Source organism: Myotis myotis, unplaced genomic scaffold (genome assembly GCF_014108235.1).
Source record: "Myotis myotis isolate mMyoMyo1 unplaced genomic scaffold, mMyoMyo1.p scaffold_m19_p_12, whole genome shotgun sequence".
Lineage (NCBI taxonomy): Eukaryota > Metazoa > Chordata > Mammalia > Chiroptera > Vespertilionidae > Myotis > Myotis myotis.
Window position 1 is genome coordinate 15,787,980 of NW_023416316.1, and position 18,319 is coordinate 15,806,298.

Sequence of the window (18,319 nt, forward strand, 5' to 3'; positions counted from 1 at the left end):
CAGCAATTACCGGGACACTGAGACACGGCGCCCCTTAGGGCAGGGCTGAGACTCCGCCATAGCTGCTTGCTCCGCCCTTTGATTCCCTGAGACCCCGCCCCACCCAGGCTGCGGCAGAGGCTTTTGCATATGAATGCCCCAGCCCTTTGCAACCTGAAAATTACCTAACTGCAGCTGGGCCAGACAGACCCAGAACTTCCAAGAGAAGGCCCAAGGCCCCACAGCGGCTTGCATTGCTACACAGCTGGGCCTCATCAGGGTACCTCCAAACTCCAAAAAAAGGAAGGGGAATCTGCAGTTCTCTTCGTAGTTCCTGCTGTGTAACCTCAGGCAGAGGCTAAATTAGCACCTCCTTAGATGCAAGAGCCAGTGTACCCAGTGGTCAGAGGGGGACCATCCAGATTACTACTCCTCAGATCCATAAGGGACACACTCAGGGTGCAGACTCAGTGAGCACCAAAGCCCCACTGAAGCAAGTCTTGCCCCAGAAGGGTGTCTTCAGCACAGAAGTTCTCCCCTGCAGACACAGCTGATTCTCACTGCCAATCGGCCTGGAGGTCAATTCCTCCCAGTGATCCTACAACAATCAAGGCATAACTACAATAAGACTGTGCAAAAAGCCCACAAGGGGGTGCACCAAGAGTGTCCACCGCAGGTAACTGGGGAGGCTGAGCCACTGGGCCCTACAGGACACCTAGCACACAAAACCACTCTACAAACACAGGGAAGCATAAAAATTGCGGAGACAAAGAAACAAGTCACAAATGACAGAAATGGAGGAAAGCAAACGACAAACGACTGGATATAGAGTTCAAGGCCACGTTTATAAGGTTTTTCAAGAATTTTATGGAAACCGCCGATAAATTTAGTGAGATCCTCGATAAATCTAGTGAGACTCTCGAGGATATGAAAAAGGACCAACTAGAAATTAAGCATACACTGACTGAAATAAAGAATAATATACAGAGATCCAACAGCAGACAAGAGGATCCCAAGAATCAAGTCAAAGATTTGAAATATGAAGAAACAAAAAAGACCCAACCGAAAAAGAAAAAAGAAAAAAGATTCCAAAAATATGAAGATAGTGTAAGGAGCCTCTGGGACAACTTCAAGCGTACCAACATCAGAATTATAGGGGTACCAGAAGAAGAGAGAGGGCAAGATATTGAAAACCTATTTGAAGAAATAATGACAGAAAACTTCCCCTACCTGGTCAAAGAAATAGACTTACAAGTCCAGGAAGCGCAGAGAACCCCAAACAAAAGGAATCCAAAGAGGACCACACCAAGACACATCATAATTAAAATGCCAAGAGCAAAAGACAAAGAGAGAATCTTAAAAGCAGCAAGAGAAAGACAGTTACCTACAAGGGAGTACCCATACGAATGTCAGCTGATTTCTCAACAGAAACCATGCAAGCCAGAAGAGAGTGGCAAGAAATATTCAAAGTGATGAATGCCAAGAACCTACAACCAAGATTACTTTATCCAGCAAAGCTATCATTCAGAATAGAAGGTCAGATAAAGAGCTTCACAGATAAGAAAACGCTAAAGGAGTTCATCACCACCAAACCAGCATTATATGAAATGCTGAAAGGTATTCTTTAAGAAGAGGAAGAAGAAAAAGGAACTCTTACCATTTGTCACAGCATGGATGGAACTGGAGAACAGATAAATACCACATGATCTCACTCATTTGTGGAATATAATGAACAACATAAACTGATGAACAAGGACTGATCCAGAGACGGAGAGGCATTGATTGGACTGTCGGGCCTTGGAGGGAAGGTAGGGGAGGGTGGGGGTAAGGGGGAAAGATCAACCAAAGGACTTATATGCAAGCATATAGGCCTAACCAATGGACACGGACAATGGGGGGGTGAGGGTATGAGCGGGGGGGGGGGGGGGGGGGGGGCGGGTAGAGGGTAGCGTGGGGATAAGGACACATATGTAATATCTTAATAAAAAATATATTTAAAAAAAAAAAAGAGAGGGATAGAGAGTTAGAAACATTGATGAGAGAGAAACATCGATCAGCTGCTTTCTGCACACCTCCAACTGAAGATGCACCCGCAACCAAGGTACATGTCCTTCCTTGACTGGAATCGAACCTGGGACCTATCAGTCCGCAGGCCGACACTCTATCCACTGAGCCAAACCAGTTAGGGCAGTGGTTCTCAACCTTCTGGCCCTTTAAATACAGTTCCTCATGTTGTGACCCAACCATAGAATTATTTTCGTTGCTACTTCATAACTGTAATGTTGCTACTGTTATGAATCGTAATGTAAACATCTGATATGCAGGATGGTCTTAGGCGACCCCTGTGAAAGGGTCATTCAACCGCCAAAGGGGTCGCGACCCACAGGTTGAGAACCGCTGAGTTAGGGCAATAACTTGGGTTTTTTTTAGCTTAAATAATAGAAAAGATAAACTTAACTGTCTGACTGTGCAAGCTAGCCATCTAATGTAAGGGGCTGATACACTGATACTGATAATATTTTCATGCCAGGTGTTTGTTAGCTATGATATGTACTCAAGATTACAAGTTGTCTGTATAGATATGATATGTACTCTAGGTTGCAAGTTGTCTGCAAAAATAATTTACACAAAGACCTAGAAGGATACAAAAAGGGAATACTCCTTCGTTTGCTCAGAATTTGAAAGACATCTTTCTCTGAGCCCACCGGTGTATAGTAAAGTGGAACTCCATCACTGTAAGTATTGCTTGGTTTTTCTCCAGTCTTCTGTAACAGTACGGCAGTTTATATGAATTTCTTTTGGAAAAATACCATTTTATCCTCTCCTCATAAAAAAGATAAATTTTCCCTGGAGGTCCATAAGCTCACTCACCTAAATTCTTACCTCAAACTTTTAAGGTTTCTAGTTTTAGAAGAATATCACATGCTAAAATGTAACTACACAAAAAAAGATTGTTAGCACAATGCACCAGGGGCCAAAAATCCACAAAAAAGATTAAGAATTACCAAACAAAGACAAAAGATACACTATCTCAGTCATACTTTCATCTTATAGGTACAGAAAATTTGATTGATGTCCCAGTCTATATAAATTTAGTTCTCTTGGTGCTAATACTGAACATTTATCACACATAACAAAAATTCCTACTCAAAAAAATCAAACTAGAACATTCAATCATAGTCATTTCTTAAAATCTAAGAGAAATTCTGCATATCCTCCTTGAGCATTCCAGATTATGTGCATATGATGTATCAACCTAAGTCCTGAAAAGAGTAACTGTCAAAGGTGTTAAGGGGAAATCGAGTCATGCTACTCCTTGGACCAGAGCCTGGTGTATCAGCACGGAGCTGGGAAAAACAGGCTAATTCAGTGTCACAATTTCATGTTTCGTGAAGATTTCTGTAAACACAGTTTCCTTCCCTTACACCCCCAAATGACATATACAGACTTTCAATAGTACATTTGTTGAACTCAACTTTCTCTGGTATCTAGCATTCAAATAACTTTCCCTTCTAGATAATTAACCTTAATAATCATTTCTCTTATGTCCTCATTTCATCTTCACAGCCCTATGAAGTTTATACAGTCGTCCCCTGGTATCCACAGGAGACTGGGTCCAGGATGCACGACAGATACCAAAATCTGCAGATGCTCAAGTCCTTTTACTTCCTGTTCCCTCTGCCTCAAATGCTCTTCATTCAGCTACCTATACAGCAAGCACTTTCATGTATTTCAGTCCTTACCCAAAATTCATTTTCTTGGTAAGGCCTCTTTGCCTATCTAAATTGTCAAGCCCTGACCCTGAGATATTTCATATAACCCTTCCCTGCTTTTTCTCTTTTTATAATCTCAGCACTTACCCCTTTCATGTTATTTTATGTATTTGTCTTGTGTAGTCTCCATCTCTTCTACTAAAATTAAAGTTCTATGAGGGTCGATTTTTTTGTCTATTGTTTTCCCAGCAACTAGAAAAGTATTTAATGCATATCAAATGCCCAATAAATATTGGCTGGATGAATAATCTCTATAATAATTTTAAATGGGGCCCTAACCGGTTTGGCTCAGTGGATAGAGCGTCGGCCTGCGGACTGAAGGGTCCCGGGTTCGATTCCGGTCAAGGGCATGTACCTTGGTTGCGGGCACATCCCCAGTAGGGGGTGTGCAGGAGGCAGCTGATCGATGTTTCTCTCTCATTGATGTTTCTAACTCTCTATCCCTCTCCCTTCCTCCCTGTAAAAAATCAATAAAATATATTTAAAAAAAATAATAATAATTTTAAATGGGTATATCCTATTCCATCAAGTGCTTATACCAGGGTTTATGTAATAATTCCCTGCTGTGGGTATATTAGTTATTGCCAATCTTTCACTATTCCATAGAATGCTCTAATGCAGGGTCAGCAAGCATTTTCTGGTAAGGGTCAGATAGTAAATACTTCCTGCTTTGCAAGGCTTCTGTAACAAATAAACTCTGCCATTGTAGCACAAAAGAGCAACAAAGAATGGCTGTACCTAGATTTGGGTTGCAACAGGCTAGATTTAGCCTGTGGGCCCTGCTATCCACGTTGTTGAATATTTTTGTGTACCTTTTTCTACCTTTTCAATTAGCAGAATTACTGGATAAATGGGTTTTATTTATGGCTCTTGGTAAATTGTCAAATTGCTTGGGTTCATCCAGATACCAGAAAAGGCTTCCTTTGGCAGATTTCCAAAAGTAGCTGAATTGCCACCTTTACTTTAATATTAAACTACATGAGGGGAACATTTTCTCCCAAAAGATTAAAATATTAAGTTTTTCCCAGGAGATAAACTTTAGTTATAAAGAAATTCATTAATGTAGAGCTCTTTGTCTTCTAAAAGTAACAGATAAATGAAATGTATTATTGAACCAGAATTGCTATGGAAATGTTCACAACCTGAGTAATTTAGAAAAGAAGTAAACTCTCTGCAACAAATATACAGGGTGGGCAAAAGTAGGTCTACAATTGTTCATATGGAAAATAATACAATCATTAATAAATAATACAAGAATAAACTCTGCTTCGTGTACTCACAACTGTGAACCTACTTTTGCCCCACCCTCAATGTTGGCTTATAACTGTATCATGGAGCAGATAAATAAGAGAAGCTGTTAATAATCAAATTATTGCATCTCTTACCTTTTTTTAACCTACACAGATATATGTATGTATGTATGTATGTATGTATATATATATGTATGTATGTGTGTGTATATATATATATATATATATATATATTCCCATATCCTATCTAATAAAAGAGAAACACGGTAATTAGCGTACGACCGCTACCCTTCCCAATGGCTAATCAGGGCGATATGCAAATTAACTGCCAGCCAAGATGGCGGCCGGCAGCCAGGCAGCTTGAAACTAACATGAGGCTTGCTTGCTTCAGTGACGGAGGACTCCAACGTTCCCCACCTGCCTTGCCGGCCTCTGAACTTGCAGTTTGAAACATAGTTACAAATATAGAAGCTAAACAAAACCCCAGAAACCTGCTTTCAGCCCGCCGGGATCTCAGAGCTGGAGTTGATACAGAGTTTCGATTATAGAACCCAAACAAACCAGATACCTGCTTTCAGCAGCAGAGGCCTCAGAGCTGGAGCCAGAGCTAAAGCTGGCCCAGAATAAAAAAAAGAAAAAGAAAAAAAGGAGCAGTTGGGAGCTTCAGTCACCCGCCAGCCTGAAAACAGCCCTCAGCCCCTCACCCAGACTGGCCAGGCACCCAAGTGGGGACCCCCACCCTGAAGGGTGTGTGACCAGCTGCAAACAGCCATCATCCCGTCACCCAGGCTGGCCAGGCACCCCAGTGGGGACCCCCACCCTGATCCAGGACACCCTTCAGGGCAAACCAGCCGGCCCCCACCCGTGCACCAGGCCTCTATCCTATATAGTAAAAGGGTAACATGCCTCCCAGCACCGGGATCAGCAGAGCCGCAAGGCCTCCCAGCACCGGGATCAGCGGAGCTGAGAGGCCTCCCGGCACCGGATCAGTATGACAGGGGGCAGCACCCAAACCCCCTGATTGCCCTACGGCTCTGTGTGTGACAGGGGCGGGGCCACAACCTCCCTATCCGCCCTGCTCTGTTCCTGACAGGGGAAGGCGCCCCAACCCCCTGATCAGCCCTGCTCTGTGCCTGATAGGGGGGAGCTCCCCAACCCCCTGATCGCCCTGTGGCTCTGTGTGTGACAGGGTGCGGCGCCCCCAACCCCCTGATCAGCCCTGCTCTGTGTGTGACAGGGTGCGGCGCCCCAACCCCCCACCCCCCTCGGGCCCTGCTCTGTGTGTGACAGGGTAGAGCCATAACCTCCCCATCGGCCCTGCCCTGAGTGTGAGAGTGGCGGCGCCCCAACCCCCTGAATGGCCCTGCTCTGTGGGTGATAGAGGGCGGCGCCCCAATCCCCCCTCCACAGGCCCTGCTCTGTGTGTGATGGGGTAGAGCCATAACCTCCCCATCGGCCCTGCCCTGAGTGTGACAGTGGTGGCGCCCCAACCCCGATCGGCCCTGCTCTGTGGGTGATAGAGGGCGGCGCCCCAGCCCCCTGATCCGCCCTGTTCTGTGCGTGACAGGGGGGAGCTCCCCAACCCCCTGATGGGCCCTGCTCTGTGCGTGACAGGGTACGGAGCCCCAACCTCCCTGATGGGCCCTGCTCTGTGAGTGACAGGGGGCAGCGCCCCAACCCCCTGATTGGCCCTGCTCTGTGCGTGACAGGGGGTGGCGCCGCAACCTCCCCATCGACCCTGCCTTGAGTGTGACTGCGGGTGGCATCGCAACCTCCCAATCCGCCCTGCTCTGTGCATGACAGGGGGCAGTGCCCCAACTCCCCAATCGGCCCTGCTCTGAGCCCGACCAGGGGCTGCACCTAGGGATTGGGCCTGCCCTCCTCTGCCACCCGGGAGCAGGCCTAAGCCAGCAGGTTGTTATCTCCCGAGGGGTCCCGGACTGCGAGAGGGCACAGGCCGGGCTGAGGGACCCTCCCCCCCCCCCCGAGTGCACAAATTTTTGTGCACCGGGCCTCTAGTGTGTGTGTGTGTGTGTGTGTGTGTGTATATATATATATATATATATATATATATATATATATATGAAAAAATAGTTTTCCAAGATAACAAAAAATCATACTTAAAAATAAACAAGGGCTTCTCAGCAAGCAGGACAGTAGCCTTGAATAATGCAATGATAAAAAAAATATTAAATAGTAAATATTTACCAGGGAAAACTGAAGGGACAGAATATTTGCAATTAGAAAAGGTTAAGCAAGTGCTAGTTTTGCAGGAAACCAAGAGAGGATCCAAATAAGACATATTCTATTCCTAAAATTAAAATTACTATTAAAAGGGTAAATAATCAGTGTGGCTGGTGTAGCTCAATGGTTGAGCGTGGACCCATGAACCAGGTCACGGTTTGATTCCTGGTCAGGGCACATGCCAGGGTTGTGGGATCGATTTCCCCAGTGGAGGGCCATGCAGGAGGCAGCCGATTGATGATTCTCTCTAATCATTGATGTTCCTATTTCTCTCTCCCTCTCTCTTTCTGAAATTAATAAAAACACATTTTTTTTAAAAAAAAAAGGGTAAATAATAAAAAAACAATCCATTTAAGCAAAGAAAAGTAACGGAGACAACTTTGGATAAGTCTCTAGAATTCAAGAAAAAAAATTTTTTTAAATACTGCAGCTTACAGAGTCTTTGTGATTAATAAACAGGAAACATTTTCAGGTATCAAGTGAAAAGATATTTGCAATGGGTATTAATGAAATTCTGATTCACGCTGGTTGTAGGTTCATCTCCATTCAGGGTGGGTACAGGAGGCAGCCAATCTATGTTTCTCTCATACTGATGTCTGTCTGTCTGTCTGTCTGTCTCCCTCCTTCCTGCCTCCCTCTCTCTGCATCCCTCTTTCTCTAAAATCAATAAAAACATTTTTAAAAAAGAAATTCTGATTCTTTGCAAGTTTTTTTTAAAACAAACAGGTAATAATTACTAGCAACTGTACACATATTACTTCTTGCCCTGCATATGGAGTTACAGAGACCATAGTTCAAGAATAAAGTGACAGGGAAAGCTACTCTGTAAGAAAGACCTGCTCCTTGGTGCTGAGACCAAGTTGCCTGAACAGAAGGAAAAGTGCTAGAGTAAAATGTGTAATTTTATGATAAGACTTTTAATGTGTTTAAAAGTTTATTAAATGTTTTAATGTCTTCTTAAAGTTTTTTAAAGATACATTTCACACCAAGTTGCACAGTTTATCTTTTGAGACATATATGATGATGTTTTTCTCTCAGTACAAAAGGACCAATTACTGCTGTCCTAGACCCCATCCCTTTGCTTCCTATATTATTTTAAGTGTGATAAAGTGTTTCTGAAATACATCTTCTTTGTCACTAAAGCCACTGGTATTACCAATATGAAAAAGTCAAAAAGCTTTCCAACTATTTAAAACTTTGCAAAACAAGCTTGAATACTGTTGCATAATATGCCTTTCTCCAGGAAAGTATTTTAAACTTTGTTGACCTTAAATACAAGATAAAATTCAAAAATTTGCGTTTTCAGTACTTTTGGATTCTTGACCTTTATTTGAATTTGAGACTAAGCATTACCAAACAACAGAATTTACACTGTAACTAGCCAACCACAGTCCTCATTATGGAATCTATGCAATGCACTTGTTACCTAGGAAACAGACCAGAGCACACGCAGAGGGCAATTTCAGGATAGCAAAAGAATTCTCCCAACATGCTGGTAAATAAAGTCCATAAATCAACTAATCAAAAGCAAAGTCAAAAAGTATCATGTAAGAGTTAAACTTGATGGAACTTTTTTTAAAGAAAAAAAAAGAAACCTGTGGGGTTTCTTCTCGCAACTATATAGACAGATCTCTTAAGCAAATTTTATGAACAGGTTTCTTTACAAACACAAACTGTCAGAAAATAAACTGTTCAAAATAAATGGCTTCTCTCCAATCTTCAGCTTCTCTATTTTTGACAGTATTAAGAGCAAAAGCTTCTTTAGAGCCAGCCTCATACATCTGGTAGCAGAATATTAATCCAAGAATAAATTCTACATTTTCTACAAGCAGCAAGAGTTTGCACTATTCTTAAACAACGCAGGACCATAAAGGCTGGAATAAAAGGTCACTGTCCACACCTCTCAGTCAGACCTGCTTCCCGACGAGGCTACAAAAAACTGCATGAAAAATGATTTGAAAGTCATAAATCTATTTTAAAAAATAAAATTGTTACTTTTTAGTTTTCCATTTGATTATTACTAATGATAATACTAGTCATTTGAGGGTTCCAGTTAACATAAAGTGGCCATTTTGAGTTTCTTTTAAAGGTCCTACATGAGAACTAACAAACAGGAAAAGGCTAGAGAAGCCTATGGAATTTTAAAGCCTATCAAATTTAACTATGGGCAGCTTAGTGTTGTTTTGAAAGAGAATCTGGTAAACGTCAGTTTATACTGCTCAGTTACATTTGAAATCCAACTTTATACAAATTTAAAATTTCTTGAAATAGCATTGATTTGTCACAATATCAAAAGCAGCAGGGAAAAAAGTCAACCATGAAAAGTGAAAAATAATTTATATGCCTTCCTAAACAACAACATACCAGAAGAAAATCAGTTGACAACATGTAACATTCTCTGGAATGCGTGTGATTACAGTAGAATATTATTGTAAAATTATACAAAAATAAAAAAATTAACATCTACAAATTATAGTCTAAAAACAAAACAACAAAAAATAGCCAGCCACATAAAGATTCTACACTGCCAATCCCAGAGAACTATTAAGCACAACTACAACTTTGCCAAGCAATTCTCAACACAGGCCACACTCTCTTACTGTTTAGCTTACACAGTGACTCTTTGTTAAACCTTATTGCTAAGACTGACAGCCCTGTAAATAAACGCATAAACAAGCAATTCAATTTGTTGGCTTATCCTTTTTAAAACTTCTAAGAGCTGATGAAGAGTGTCTATCTATGAGCTGAAACTCTGGGCGTGTTTTAGAACTCTATTCCACCATGCAGGACACACCTGAACAAATTTTAATACCTATCCTCTTTGGGCCACCCTTAGTGGAAAAGGAAGAAGAACCTTGCTCAAGGGCCTACCTGCAACTTTGACACTGAGCTTCTGTGCCTTTGTGCAGACTTTAAATTCATTTTATCTAATCTAGACCGGAAGTTGGAGCAGGAACTAGTAAAATTTGATCAACTCACTGGCGTGACTGTTGTGAGATGTCGCCTCTTCTAGGTTTTAAGTGTACAAAAATATACACTCCAGACATTTACAAAATTGGCATGTAATGATATTCATCTGTTAATGTTAAGTAGGGCAAGAATCTAGGGTAAATTTGTCTTCTAGAAAAAAGACATCATTTTAGGTATACCTACCTGTCTGTCTCTTCTTTATAATGACAAAAATCAGCTTGCCTAATTAAAACTGAATTAAATTGTATACTGTTCTCTGATGAATTTCTACATCTTGATGAAAATTTAAGTATTTTTTCCACCATGATTCCTTCAAATCTAGATAATGCTTTTTTTAAAAATCATTTTTTAAGAAAGCTTCCATTTTCTACATAAAGTTGTACATATAACTGTCTGAGTGCCCTCAAACAGTTTTTATAATATGCTTGGTAAGTGAAGATTGTCAATACGGATTCTCACACAACAGGTAAAAGTAAGTAGAAGTCTCCAGAAGTGAGCAGCAGATTGCCGTTAATACAAAGATATCACCTGCATTAAAAATCTGAATCTGTAAAAATTAATTTTCTGGGTGCTTATTCAACTTCATTTATTATTTGAGTATCCGAATACATAGCAACTGTTTATAAGAAACATAGCCAGAAAAATAATACAAATCAGAAATATCACAGTAGTTTTCTCAAAACACTGTATCCACTAAGTACAGGCAAAAGTAGGCTTACAGTTGTGAATACAGGAAGCAGTTAATAAAGCTATTGTAATAACCATAACCTGCATGTATTTTTCCATACCAACAACTGTAAACCTACTTTTGCCTGCCCCTGTAAATAACGCAACTGATGGGTTATATTCAACGAATACACAAATACATATAATGAAGCATAGTAATGATCTCTCCTTTGGGAAAACTGTTTGAAACTGCTGTTTTGAAGTTCTCTGCTATTTCTTGCTAGACCCTTGTTCCATAAGTCAACTCTGTTATTTTTAGATGGTCTCTTATTCTGTAAAAATAACTCTGCTTTTTAGCTTAAATAATAGAAAAGATAAACTTAACTGTCTGACCTTGCAAGGTAGCCATCTAAAGGGGCTGATAGGCTAATACTGATAATAATTCCCATATTCTCATGCCAAGTGTTTGTTCATTATGTATCCAAGATTACAGGTGTCTGTATAGATATGACAGGTGTTTGTTAGATATGATATATACTCAAGATTACAAGGTGTCTACAAAAATATCTTACACAAAGACCTAGAAGGATATAAAAAGGGAATACTCCTTCCTGTGTTTGTTCAGAATTTGACAGAGGTATTCTGCTCTGAACCCCTGTGCAATAAAGATGACTCCTAACTAATTGCTCATTAAGGCGTCTTGTCTAGCTCGCTGATTGACAATACAACAATAAAATGGGGAAAACAATCGCAGAGGAGGGGGGAAGAAATCAGTGGTAACATTCACGCTCTCTCTCCATATATTGTAAAAGATCTCCTGTCTCCAATGAGAAAAAATTAAAGGTGATAGCTTGAATGGAAAGACAGATATTTACTGCACTCTAATTTAACCTCCACCATGGAAGCTGTCCCTGCCTGACTCGCTTGTTAACTGTTAATTTAATAGGTCGAAGATCCTGTCATGCTAATCCCAAGGAGTCTGGGAAACAACAAAACTTTACCCCAAAACTTTACCATACACAGATATAAAAAACTGTAAAAATCACAGTCACGTTCATCTTTTATATCTTTTTTAAAAAACATATTTTATTATTATTTTTTTTACCTAGAGGAAGGGAGAGGGATAGAGAGTTAGAAACATTGATGAGAGAGAAACATCGATCTTCTGCCTCCTGCACACCCAGTACTGGGGATGTGTCCGCAACCAAGATACATGCCCTTGGCCGGAATCGAATCTGGAACCCTTGAGTCCACAGGCCGATGCTCCATCTACTTGAGCCAAACCAGTTAGGGCCATCTTTTATTTCTTGCCTTTAAGTGCCTATCTTAACAAGGAAGGAAGGGGGGGTGGGGGGGGGGGGAGAAAGGAGGAAGGAAAGAAGGAAAGGAAGGAAAATAAAGAAGAAAAAAAGAAAGGAAAGGAAAGGAAAGGAAAGGGAAAGAAATAAAAGAAAAATAAAGAAAAGGAAAGAAAAATAAGAAAAAAAAGAAAAAGAAAAAGAAAAAGAAAAGAAAAGAAAAGAAAAGAAAAGAAAAGAAAAGAAAAGAAAAGAAAAGAAAAGAAAAGAAAAGAGAAAAGCAAGCTAGCAAGCCACCCGAAAACCACAACCATTCTCTGATTTGGGTTTGCTTTGGACAGCCCAACCTCCCTCCATCCAGGGCAATACATTCTGGATGTATTTGATAACAAACACCAATCACTGTGCGCAGCCTCAGATGGGGGGGGGGGGGGAGCTTTCGGAGAAAGCTCTCCTCCGTTAGAAACAATAAATAAGGGACCGGGCGAAGCACGTTCCTTCACACACGCCCCCAACGCACCTCAGCGCGCCTCCGGGGAGACACGCGAGTCGGGCAAAGCCCCTCTCCGTCCAGCACCACCTCGAGACTTGGAAACTACGAGGGCAGCTCTGATCTTCCCTTCCCGCCCTCCTCTCCCGCAAACAGACCCAACACCGCGACTAGGCGAGCTAGACCCACGCAGCGCGCCCGCTGCCGCCGCGGCCACAGGAGATGCTGGGCGGCGGGCCGGTGCCCGGGAGGCGGACCCGCGCGGCAGCCGCCGCGCTCGCTCCCGGAGCGTCCTCGGCCGCCGGGGGTCTCCGCCCCTCACGCCCCCCAGCCCGTCGCGGGCGACGTCCGGCCGCCGGGTTCCCGGCCCTGACTCTCGACCTCCCCCACCTCCCCCCCGAGAGGAGACAAAAGGAGGGTTCAGCCGGGTCACCGCGCGGCCGCCGAGGGTGGAGGCAGAGGAGACCCCGGGCGGCCGCCCCCTACACAAAGGGACTCCCGGCCCGGGTCGGCGCGCTCGTCCCCGCCCCACGCGCGGGCTCTCACCCACCTGCAGGTGTCTGTGCGTCTGTCCATAGGAACGCGGGCGGCGGGGGGGCCTGCGGGAGCCGGACTGCCCGGGCGGGACGGGTCGGAGGGGAGGGAGGGAGAGCGGCCGGAGCGCCGGGGAGCGCTGGCAAGTGGCGCGGGGAAGGCGCCGGGCGGGCGGCGGGCGAGCGCGGGGCGGGGTGCGGGGGCGCCAGCCTGGCTCCACCGACCAGCGCGCGCCGCTCCGTGCGCCCCGGGCTCCGCGCGCCAGGCTAGGAGCGCGGCGGGCGGGCGGGGGGCGGGGCGCGGGCGGGGCGGGGCCGGCGAGCAGGGCGGGGGCTCGGACCCCGGGCTCCAGCCGGCACCGGAAACGCGCCGTGGTCCGCGAGACCCACAGGAAGTGTGTAACGACACCTCCCACGACGCGCGCCGAGCTCGCCGCTATCGCTGCCCCGGGGGTGGTGGCCCGACCTTCCTACTCCACACGCGCCCGCGGTCTCGGTCTCCGCACCCCGACTGGTGTGCAATCCATATCCCTGATCTGTTCCGAGGTGGGCAGCACCCCCTCTTGCCTCACGCCTCTCCTTACAACTCCACCTAAACGCTGGGAGCAGACCTCATTACGAGACCGTGCTCCGTGAGTGGCAGGTGTGTGGCACCTGTTTTAACGCACTAGATAGTCATCTTTTACATCCTGACGTGTAAGAACACCTCTGACCAACAGACGTACAACCCACAGTCACCGATGCTCCGTGGAATTTCCTAATCCAACTGCGATACACGCATCCTTCCCATGGAGTGGGGCCGCTTAAAAACACCTAAAACGCACTAAGACCGGCGTACAATAACACCACGGATAGCGCTCCGCTCATGCTAATGCGTTACCAGGCACCCTCCACTCTTAGTTTACCCAGCAAACACTTTCAGGGCATTTACTGTATGCCCAGGGTTTACATTAAGTGCTTAGCGAGTATTAATTTAATCCTAAGAACTCTATGAAGTAGGTGTTAGCATTGCCATACAGGTGGGGCACATAAAAATTAAGAAATCTGCCCAAGATGACATGGTAGCTGGAGGAACCGAGATTCATACCAGACAGTCTGGCTGCAGAGTACATGCTCTGAACTCTGTCTATTTACAGCATTGAGCATCTAAAAAATAATAATGTTAACAACATTTAGAGCCTATCTGATTACCCATAGGTGGGGCTCACATCTTGGCCTCATCCCAACTATGACAGAGAAACAAACCTCAGTCCCTCTACCCTTGAGGTAGGTAGGGGAGAGAAGAATATGATTGAGGCAGAGAAAGAGACTACTGAGCAAAGGAGAAAGAATTCTTAACACCTGACTCTATCAACATTCCTCCTGGTCTAGGCTGAATTAAAAAAAAAAAAAATCTATGCAAACATTTTTGACAAAATGATGTCTGTTTAAAAAACACACCAGTTATTTACTACATATTTCAAATATGTAATCCTGTGGAGAAATTAGAACCAAAAGAACTTAAAGCAGGAACTTGAAGAGACATTTGCACACCCATGTTCACTGCAGCAGCATTCTCAATAGCCAAGAAGTGGAAACAGCCCAAATGTCCATGCTTGGATGGATGGATGGATGGATGGATGGATAAACAAAATGTGGTATGTATATACAATAGAAAATGATTCAGCCTTAAGAAAAGAAATGAAGTCACCTACTAAAATGTAAATGAATCTTGAAGCTTTTCCACTAAGATCATGATCAAAGATGTACCCTCTCATTACTCCTTTTCAATATCATACTAGAAGTTTTAGCCAATGCAATAACACAAGAAAAAGAAATAAAAATTATAAAGATTGGGAAGGAAAAAATAAAAGTGTGTTCATAGATGACATAATTGTCTCTGTAGAAAATTTGAAACAATTGACAAAAAAAAACAACAACCCTCCTGGAACTAATAAGTGATTGTAGCAAAGTGGTAGGATACAAGGTTAATATACAAAAGTCAATCACTTTCCTATATACCAGCAACAAACAAGTGAAATTTGAAATTTAGGACACATTACCATTTACATTATCAGCCAAAAAATGAAATTCTTAAATACAAATCTAACATGTACATGTTCTATACAAGGAAACCTATGAAGTTCAAATGAAAGATCAAAGAGCAAGTTAATAAATGAAGAGATATTTCACGTTAATGGATATGAAGACTCAATATTGTCAAGACATCTATTTGTCCCAAACTGTTATACAGATTCAGTACAATGCCAATAAAAACCCAAGCAAGTTATTTTGTGCGGATCAACAAAATGATTCTAAAGTTTATATGAAGAGGCAAAAAAAAACAAAATAGCTAACTCAATATTGAAGGAAAAGAGCAAAGTTGGAGGACTGACACTGCCTGACTTCAAGACTTAACTATAAAGCTATACTAACCAAGTAATGTGATATTGGTGAACAGATAAACAGTAGATCAATGGGACAGAAGAGAGAGCCCAGAAGTAGACTGATATAGTCAACTGATCTTTGAAAAAGGAGCAAAAATATAGTCTTTTCAACAAATGATACTGGAACAACTAGGTAGTCACATTAAAAAGAAGAAGAATCTAAGCAAAGACTTTACTCCTTTCACAAGAATTAATTTACTCAAAATGGATTACAGATCTAAATGTAAAATGAAAATCTATAAAACACCTACAAAATAAGATAAAAGCTAGATGACCTTGGGTATGGCAATGACTTTTTAGATACAAAACAAGGCATGATTCATGAAAGAAATGATTGATAAGCTGAACATCATTACAGTGAAAAACTTCTGCTCTGCAAAAGACAATGTCAAAAGAATGAGAAAACAAGTCATGGACTAGGAGAAAAATATTTGCAAAAGATATATGTATAAAAAAAAGATATATGTATATCTGACAAACAACTGTTTTACAAAATATACAAAGAATTCTTAAAAAAACAAAATCAACCTAATTATTTAAAATGGGCCAAATCCCTGAACAGATACTTCACCAAAGAATATGGAAAGGCAAGTCATTATGTGAAAAGATGTTCAACGTTTTATGTCATAAAGAAATTACAAATTAACAAGATACCACTACACACCTGTTCTTTAGGGTGGCCAAAATCCACAAGACTGACAATGCCAAATGCTGACAAGGATGTGGAGCAACAGGAACACTCATTCATTGGTGGTGGGAATGCAAAATGGTACAGCGACTTTGGAAGACAGTTTGGCAATTTCTTACAAAACTGAACATGCTATTACCATACAGTGCATATATTTTCCTTTACACAATTTGCCACATTAGAAACTCAAAGTCCTTTTTGTGTTACTTCTTTAAAAATTTATTGTTCTTTTGTTAAGATGATATGTAGAGCTCAAGTTCTAATTATCCCTTTGACTAACTCATGTCTGAATGTATGTGTGTGTATGCAGTTCACGTTAATAAATCCAACTTTTTTTCTCTTGTTTATCTTTTGTTAGTCTAAGAACTTAAGATAGGTGAAGGGGAAAAACTTTTTTTTCCCTTCTACTTAAGGGGATTACATGGTATTATGTAAGAGGATTTGTTGAAATACAGGATTACTAGCAACCAACTATCTTCAAAATAATGTCTAAATAATAATAAAGAATGGTATGGAGGGAAATTTCCCTCCATACCGTTATTATTATATATTTTTAAAATATTTTTTTATTGATTTTAGAGAGGGAGAGGGAAAGAAACATCAACGTGAGAAACATTGATCAGCTGCCTCCTGCACACTCCCTACTAGGGTTAGGCCCCACAACCCGGGTATGTGCCTTAACCAGGAATTGAACCGGTGACCTTTTGGTTCATGGGATGACGCACAGATTGATTAGTACTTCCTAATAATGAGCACAAAGGGGCTACAGATGACCTCTGTAGGGTCCTGTGGAAAGAACTTTTTTCCCCCAAGTTCATGTGTTTTATCGACCAGAATCCAGATATTTTGCCTCACAATATTTTTTACTTTTATGAAACAATATTTTCTACTTTTTATTTCTCAAAGCTTTGAGACCATTTGGAGAATGCAGAGAAAGGGGAGAAGTCTTAAGAAAATGTCAGTAGAAAAGGAGCCAGATGGCAACATCTCATATGACCAGGCTCCTCCTGTGGCTAGAAATGACTGGGAGATGTCAATGGTGTTGTAAGGCTACTACTCAAAGTCAATCCATCTGGGCTCCAGGGATGGGGAGGGGGAGCCTTCAAGTTCTATTCAAGGCCAATGACTGGGAAGTTTTTGTTGGATAGGGCTTGTTAATTTTGGCCTTGGGCCAGTCCTTTCCCATTTCTGATCCTGTTTCCCCATTTAAAAATACACATTAAACCCCTTAACATTATGATTCTATATGAAATGTCAGAATTAGCTAAGTTGCTTAATAGAACAATAATATTAGAGAGCTGAATGTGAGAAAGTAAAAGTATTACACTCAGCAAGTATTTTTAACTGATTAAAATGAAAGGTAAGGGCTTTTTTAAAGTTTAGCTTTAAAAAAAAAAAGACAAACCAACCATTGTATTAGTTTGCTAGAGCTGCCGGGATAAAATACCACAGGCTGGGTGGCTAACCCAACAAAAATTTCTTACAGTTCTGGAGAAGTCTAAGATTAAGGTGTCAGTAGATGTGGTTTCTTCTGAGGCCTCTCTCCTTGACTTGCAGATGACCACCTTGTCACTATGTTCTCACATGGTCTTTCCTCCCTGTGTGCATCCCTGGTCTCTCTCTTGTGCCCAAATTTCCCTTCTTATAAGGACATCAGTCAGATTGGTTTAGGGCCCATCCTAAAAGCCTCATTTTTATTTAATCACCTTTTAAAGGCATTATCTCCAATAACAGTCACATTCTGAGATACTAGAAGTTAGTACTTCAACACAAAACTTTTGGGGGCAGACATTTAAGCCTGTAACAACCATCTATTCTAATGTTCTCATTTCAAAACATTGTTAGCAAGTACATATTTCTGGGGAGAAATTATTTTATTTTAGCTCACTTTTACATAATTTAAAATAGGATATATATTAGTTGAATTACATTAATATTTTCCTATAGATGACTTATACCTGGAAAGTTAGTTAACAAAATGAAAAACTCCATTTTTGTTTCA

The 18,319-nt window shown here is 42.0% G+C and overlaps 1 protein-coding gene across 2 annotated transcripts in view; it reads right to left on the minus strand.

Annotated features, from left to right (window-relative positions):
- KIAA1958 (KIAA1958 ortholog) overlaps positions 1–13,431 on the minus strand; it is a 97,994-nt gene extending 84,563 nt beyond the window's left edge. For both annotated transcript variants that reach the window (XM_036329997.1, XM_036329998.1), the window contains exon 1: positions 13,221–13,431. The gene's annotated coding sequence lies outside the window, so the exon portion shown is untranslated. The remainder of the gene's footprint in view (positions 1–13,220) is intronic.
- Between the last annotated feature and the right edge of the window lie 4,888 nt (positions 13,432–18,319).